Source organism: Rhagoletis pomonella, unplaced genomic scaffold (genome assembly GCF_013731165.1).
Source record: "Rhagoletis pomonella isolate Grant_MI unplaced genomic scaffold, Rhpom_1.0 Rhpom_scaffold_00013, whole genome shotgun sequence".
NCBI lineage: Eukaryota > Metazoa > Arthropoda > Insecta > Diptera > Tephritidae > Rhagoletis > Rhagoletis pomonella.
Genome location: NW_023458567.1, coordinates 4,421,276 through 4,429,428, shown reverse-complemented (window position 1 = coordinate 4,429,428; position 8,153 = coordinate 4,421,276). Strand labels below are relative to the sequence as shown.

At 32.7% G+C, this 8,153-nt stretch overlaps 1 protein-coding gene across 1 annotated transcript in view; it reads right to left on the bottom strand.

Moving 5' to 3' along the window:
- The window catches only part of LOC118748300 (beta-chimaerin-like), a 22,636-nt gene that overhangs the window by 7,277 nt on the left and 7,206 nt on the right, over positions 1–8,153 (bottom strand). The gene's annotated exons all lie outside the window — the stretch shown is intronic.

Genomic DNA, 8,153 nt, shown 5'->3' with positions numbered 1-8,153 from the left:
TTACTTATTTAAAACAAAATAAAATAATAAACTAATTACAAAATAAAAAGTTTCTGGAGTTGGGTTTATTAAAAATATCAACAAAAGAACTGAAACATATCGTCGTTTAAAGTACAAAACCGCGTATCACCAAAATGCAAAACCGCATATGCGAATTATATAAATTATTTTCTAGAGAGTAAAAACACTCATATTTCAAAATGGTTCTCTTTTTAACCGACTTCCAAAAAAGGAGGACGTTATCAGTTCGTCGGAATATTTTTTTTTTTTTTTTTTTTTTTTTATGTATGTTACCGCATAACTTTGGACTACGTCAACCGATTTCGATAATTCTTTTTGCATCGGAAAGGTAGTGTCTCAGAGGTGGTCTCATACTAATCTGGTTAAGATCCGATCAGCGGATCATGAGATATATATATATATATTTTTTTATATGAGAGTTGAAGTCGGTTTTTTTTTGCTAAAAATTACTAGTTTATAAAGCAATTTCTGGCTATTATATTTCAGGCCGAATGGATTACGATTAAGCTAAGAGCTTGTGTAAGCAAATCCAATTTTTGGCAGCAAATGTCAGTTACGCAGTTTTGCAGAATGACGATACGCGGTTTTATACTTTAAACGACGATATGTATGTATATGTAGACAGTCTTTTAGACAGATGTAGGGGAACTTCGGGTATTGTAGTATAGGAGTGTACTGTGGTATAGTCGCCTATCTTCAATTCTAGCAGGTCTACAACGTCTGTTCGTGCCTTAACATGTGACGACTAAAAAAAAAAAACAACGCGGTTATAATACAGATATGAAGTCGAACAAAACATGGGATCCAGAAGTTTAAAGTTTTTTTAACCGCAAGAAATATCAACTTTATTTGTTAAAAAAAAAAATTATTTAGAAAGAAAAAACTGTTAATATTGCAAAAGTAAGTTTTGTATTTCGTTTGTCAAGTCTCGGATAAAAGAAAATTTATGTTTTGCAGATTTTGTATGAGTTTGTTTGGAAATTTGAAAATCGGTCGGCTGTGGTCGGTTAAGGTATTACAATACCACATTACCCCCTATAGGTAAATTTTTAGTTACTTCAACACCACTTTTATTCTAGATGCCAAAAATAGGAGAAATTTGAAAGTTGATCCAAAACAACATGATATAGGCGATAACAGCTGCGTTATCGTAATGTGGCGATACTGCAAAACGGTCTATGTACAGTGACGAGCAAAACTGTAACATGGTTTAACACTTTTTGTTTCAGCCACCGCTATATTTCCAAGTTCTAACGACTTTCATCCTTTTGTTGTATATTCTTGTTGATACATCCCTAATCCCTCTCTCATAATGATTTGAAGTCAATACAACAACAATAAAAAAACCAGCAGACAAAAATGTAAATTAATTTCAAATTTTTTTTTTCAGAATTTCTAGTAAACTTTAGAGTATGCAGTTGTAGCCCGTTCAATTTTAATAGTGCAAGTGGAAGTTTCAAGTAGCAAGAAATTACCGTTTACTTTTTAGAATGTTTTTTGTGGAGGGTGTTGCGCATTTTCTTCCATATAAAAATAGGTTTTGATCAGGCATTACTAGAAATTCTGGATAAAAATTTTGAAGATTTGATGAAAATGGTTCGAATTTTTGTGAACTTTATATAAAGTGTGAAACTTTGATTTATATGGTTTATGTTATAGAATGGACTATACTTTCACAAATTAATTAAAAAAAATTTGCACGAAAATAAATGTGAATGGTGGTTCAAACATGCATGAGAAAAGAAGTATTCCCCTATTTTTTTATTTGGAAAGCAAAAAATATTTAGAGGCCGCTCAAAACGTTCAAAGTTTTCCATGTATTTTATATGGGAAAAAAAAATTTTCCTAGAAATCGTATGTAATTCTTAACAATCAATATTTTTCGATCGGAAAACTCTGCCCCTCTGCAAGAGATTCCCTATAATAATACCCGATTGTTCATTTAACTATTTTGCTATACTAACTATAATATATAGGTCCGCCAAAAACCCCCAAAAACCCCCAAAAATGCAAAGGGGGCACCAATATAAAAGAAGCAGTATTAAAAATGGTTAAATAAACAATTGGATATTATTATTGGTAGTCTCCCGAAGTGAACCAGGGTTTTCCGATCGAAAAATATTGATTTTCAGGAATACCATACGATTTCTACGAAAAGTTTTTTTTCCACATAAAAAACATGGAACACTTTGAGCGCTTTGAGCGAGCTCTAAATATATTTTGGTTTCAAAATAAAAAATAGGGGTCTATTTTTTTCGACATAGTGGGTGAGAGCATAAAAATTCCGATTTTGCTCTTCTTGGACCACCCTAATGTACATACATACACGTAGCTACATATACATATGCACGTATGTACAAAAGTAGAATGGCCTTTTTAAAAACATTGACTTCTCAATGCAATCTTTTCTACATCTATTGTTTAATCAACCCAAACATAATACATAATTAAAAACAAAACAAGTAAGAGCAGCGCTGTCTTCGGCTATGCCGAAGGCTTCATACCTTTCATGAACATCTGCAAATTTTACTTTGACAGATTACTGCTTTTGAATACATCTGCATACATCGATAGAGGAGTTACATACTTATATAAAAAATCGCACCTAAACAATCAGAGGTATGGAAGATATACTTTATATGACACCAATCTAAGTGATTTTCACCGCTATGTGATCGGTATGTAAACCGGTAACACAATTTATTGGGTTTAGTTTCCTACATAAAGGAGATATATCGCAAAAACTGGTATCTGAACAATCAGTGCTATAGGAGATAAAGCTTATACAGCATAGATTTTGACGATTTTCTCAGTAGACTTTGTATTATTATTTATAAAATATCTTACGAAATTTATCGGTTTTAGCTGTTCAAATAAAGAAGTTTTACAGTAAAATCCCATATCTGAACAATCAGATGTTTGGGAGATATATGTTGTAGTCATCCGATCCTTGTTATTTTCACTGTAAGTATTCTGTTAATAATGAGTGAAAATGGTGCGAAACTTCATGTTCCTAGCTGCATAAATGGAGGAGTTATGATAAAAGACCTCATATCTGAACAATCAGTTGTATGGGGGCTGCAGGTTATAGTGACCCGATCTTTATTATTTTCGAGGTAAGTCTTCTGTTGATAATGAGTGAAAACAGCGTGAAATTTCATGGTCCTAGCTACATAAATGGATGAATTATAACGAAAAATCTCATATCTGAACAATCAGTTGTATGGGAGCTATAGGTTATAGTTACCCGATCTTTTTAATTTTCACTGTAAGTTTTCTGTAGATAATTATTGAAAACAGTGCGGAATTTCATGTTCCTAGCTACATAAATGGATGAATTATAACGAAAAATCTCATATCTGAACAATCAGTTGTATGGGAGCTATAGGTTATAGTGACCCGATCTTTGTAATTTTCACTATAAGTATTCTGTTGATAATGGGTGAAAGTGCTGCGAAATTTCTTGTTCTTAACTACATAAATGGAGAAGTTATAATGAAAAATCTCATATCTGAACAATCAGTTGTATGGGAGCTATATGTTATAGTGGTCCGATTCTTCCGGTTCCGACAAATGATTAATACATTATAAAAATACACTCACCTACCAAATTTCATCCGGATATCTCGAAAACTGAGAGACTAGATTGCATACAAACAGACAGACAGACGGACAGACGGACAGACGGACAGACGGACAGACGGACAGACGGACAGACGGACAGACGGACATGGCTAAATCAACTCAGCTCGACGTTCTGATCATATAAGTATACATTTTCATGGGTCTATCTCTTTTTGTTCTGGTACTTACAAACATCGGACCAAAGTTATAATACCATTTCATGCTCATGAAAGGTATAAAAATATGCGGCTACTGATATAGCGGAGTATGCTTGTGCTTGTTATTTTGATCAACTAATGCGAAGAAAAAACAAATTTTAAATAAACGCAATTAAAAAAATATACTTACATACATATATATTTTTTTATTTTTAAGTATTTCTGGCTTAAAAATATAAAAAAAGGAAAAACTTATGTATACCAAATGATGTTTAAGGCGAGTTTAGCAAAAATTTTTTGTATGGTAAACTCCGGGTTTAAGAGCAGACTTTAGTGTTAAACTCCGAAATGGCCCATAAACTCGAGTTTATGGCTCAACGTGAACATACTATTAATTACTTTAATCGGCCACTTTCAGTCTAGGACTAGTATGGTTGCTTTAATCAAATACTGAATGAAAACTTCGCCAAAGTTGAAAAATAGCGAAAAATATTGTTGAATTGTTGAATAAATACATACAGATATCCTAAGTTTTGTAAATTAACATATACACTATTCAAAAGGTCTAAGTTTTTCTTTCGTAAACCGGTTAGACTGCACACTGATTGATAAGTAGTCAACTAAGTTACTGACCTTTTAAGAGAGCAATGGTACGTAAACCCGGTTTTTTAACCATAAGTCAAGATTTTGAGCGTATAGGAGAAATTTGAAACATGGTTTTGAGTTGTACTCGACCAGATCTGAAATGTCCACTATGCTATCTTTACAGTTCAAAGCTCCTTCTATTTTCTCAAATATACGGAACTCGCGGCTTATCTCGGGGATCCGAAAACTTTTTTTTTTTTTTGAAACAGTCTACTATGTGCTTGGATTTCATTTATGATTGTTTAGCATCAGCACACTAATCTACATGCATACAGACTACGTAATAACAGTGTACTTATGTCTATATGTATGTACATTAGGGTGGTACTTAAAAATCAAATGAGCGATTTTTTTCAGTCTCACCCCTTCAATTGGTAATACCACAGTCATACATACAAATTTTGCCTCCGATTGGAGACGGTTAAGGCGTGTCGTACAGGGGCCAAAGTTTAGATTCCTCAAAATCGATACTACGTAGTCGAAGATATCACATACAAATTCTGGTCCCGATTAGAGCCGGTTAAGACGACTTCATAGGGTAATCTGAATTTTGACCAACGCCTGCGCCACGCCTTAACCGACTCCAATCGGGACCAAAATTTATATGTGATATCTCGACTATAGTAGCATCGACATAGGGGTTGAGGCTTAGGAAATCTGATATAAAAATTTCCTTCCGAAATTTAAGGACCACCCAAATGTACAGACATACATACATAACCTTGTGGTCAGCTGATTAAGTTAAGTGATACTTTAAGTGGCTATTTTTCTTTTGTCTATTTAATGTTTATAATTTTTTTTAGAAAAGTGTAGCACATTACATAACCGGCACCTCATAAATCTACATTTCAAACTTCGTCCAAAAATTTAACTTTTAATTTAGAATTTTTAGAATTTGTGAAAATCATCGGATCCCGTTATCGTTGAGCTGTTTGCTTCATAATAAAAAACATTTACCGTTTTTTAACGTTTTCTTGCCAGTTTGCGACCGTATCAATCCCTTGCGTCACGCACAAATCGTCAGATTACTAAAATGAACACTCTTCAGCATGTAATTAATCCACCATTTCTTAATCTGACGCGCTCGAGTAAATCCACCTGTATTTTTTTTTAATATTCTAATCAGCTGCATCATGCGCGCAGGTCTATACAGATGGCTTATATTTGGCAGAGGTACTCAAAAGAATGCCGGGTATCCCCATATGTTAATCTGACGCGCTCAAGTAATTCCCCGAATCCCGTCTTGGGCTCTCCTACTATTAACAACTCACTTAAAAATTTAAATCTTTTTATTTAGAAAATTTTTATTCAACAATTTTTGTTGAGCTTGAGGCCGTTTTTAATGTTGAATATAATTTTTATAAGGCCATAAAATAACAGAAATAGAAAATTTTTAGGGATGCAGTTTTATAGCCATTAAAATTTACTAAAATTTAATGGGCTATAAAACTGCACACCTAAAATTTTTCTAAAAATCCTAAATTAAAAGTTTAAAACTATTGGGTGAATTGTTAAAGTTGGTCGAATTTTTGTACTACGTTGAAATGTGGATTTATGTGGTGCTGGTTATGTAATGTGCTGGGCTTTTATAAAAAATAAATATAAACATTAAACAAACAAAATAAAAATAGCCCAAGCTGGTCAAAATGTCACTTAACTTAATTAGCTGACCACAAGAGTATGTAGGTATGTATAGGTACATACATATATGTAGTTGCTTGGGCATACTCTCCACAGGGTTCACGGACTATTATTAAGAAAATTATTTTATTTACAAGCTCATGAATGATTTGGCAAAAAAAAACCTAATAAAAATATCGAAGTAGAAACACATGTACATACATACATATGCACATACATACCTACTATTTATGTACACTTATACCTAAAATCTTAGAGAAACTCATGCGCATAAAATAGTTCTACATAAATATTTACTTACAGACTATTTCTATTTCTAACATGTATAAGGCAAAATTTTTATAGCGCTGACGATATGCGGTATGTTGTAGTACACAACGTACACACATATTCACACGTGCATACATACAATGGTTGGTATGTAGTAAGTACCCAGTACGGAAAGAAACTAGTTTAAATATTGATGTTCAACCAGTTTTTTACCCACCACAACTGTTGACTTTAACATGGCGATGTCCTAGGAAGCAGTCAATTAACCGGCTCTGCATTTGATTTTAACTACTTTAAAATGCATTTGGCTTAAATCACTTCAAAGTCAGTATGTTTATTTTGCAGATGTCTTGTCAACCAATTTAAAATAACTTAATATTAAATGCTGAAATAGTGTATTGCCCAAAGTTAGATGATTTTTCAACAAATATTGAATTATGTTTTTGCAAAAGTATTAAAAGTGTAAGCATTTATTTTATCGCAAGAAGGTTGCTAGGTGATTGTACATTAATTTAAAGCTAGTTGCTACATAAGCAGAAATAATTACTTTTTCTGAGGTAGTTGGTTGAGCTATGCCGTACTGGGTAGGTTCTCATATGCTAGATAATGTACGCGTTGGGCTTTCGCAGGGGTTTCAACAAAGCGCTACACACACCCTTTTAACTGAATTTAACTAAATTAAGTGTAGGATAATGGTTTTCCTACATACATACATACATACATACATACAGTAATGTGAAAATTAATAGGGACACAACATTTTGACCAGTTTTGGCTATTTTTCCATTGTTCTTTTAATGTTTATTACTATATTTTTAAATGTAGCTCATTGTCTAACAAAAACCACATAATTTCAAATTTCCATCTTTTTAGAAAAATTAGAAAATTTAACAAAATTTTTATTAATATTTTCTAAGAATGCAGTTTTATAGCCCATTAAATTCTAGCTTAAGAAAGTGCAAGTTTCAAGTAGCTAAAAATTCGCATTGATTTTTGATAATTTTTTTGCGGATAGTGTCAATATTTTCTTCCATACAAAAAAAAATTCTTGGAGAACACACTTTGTATGGGAGAAAATGCTTGACACCGTCAGCAAAAAAAAATTCAAAAATCAATTTTTAGCTGCTTGAAACCAGTGTTGCCGCAAAGCCTTTTTAGTGGTAGCCAAATTCCTTTAAAAAAAGGGCTAAAAAAGAGTTAAAAAAAGTCGTTGTGGCTAAAAATGGTAGCTAAAATTATTTACTTAAGTAAGTATATGCACAAACATTTTCAATAAGTAACGGTATAGAAGAACAATGAACTCTTGAAAAAAGGCTAATGTTTTATCCAACCAAAAACCTTTTTGTATAAAAGATGAAATATACGACACCAGCATGCTGGCTCGATCAAGTGATTATACCATCTGGCTCGAAGCATATAACTTACCAGCATGCTTGTACAATATTGATTTCTTTACAAATGAGGTCGAGGAAAGATCGAAATGATGAGAGCCGAAATTTCATAATTTTTCTACCATTTTGTTAAACATTATTTTTTTTTTTTTTTAATTCACAACTGCAATATCGTGAACTTAATATTCCACAACCACGGCTTTGACTCATATAGTGCAAGAAATTTCCGCCAAAATTTTTTTATCGTAAAATTTTGAAGTAGTTTTTGAAGTCGCACCAGCAGCTGGTACAATCACACCACAAGAACATACACGGTCAATCGACTTGGTGGGCCATTTAACAAATTAAGCATTTTAAGGGCCAGTTTTTCAGTGCACGGGCGTAGTTTAAACTAAGCTTAAAC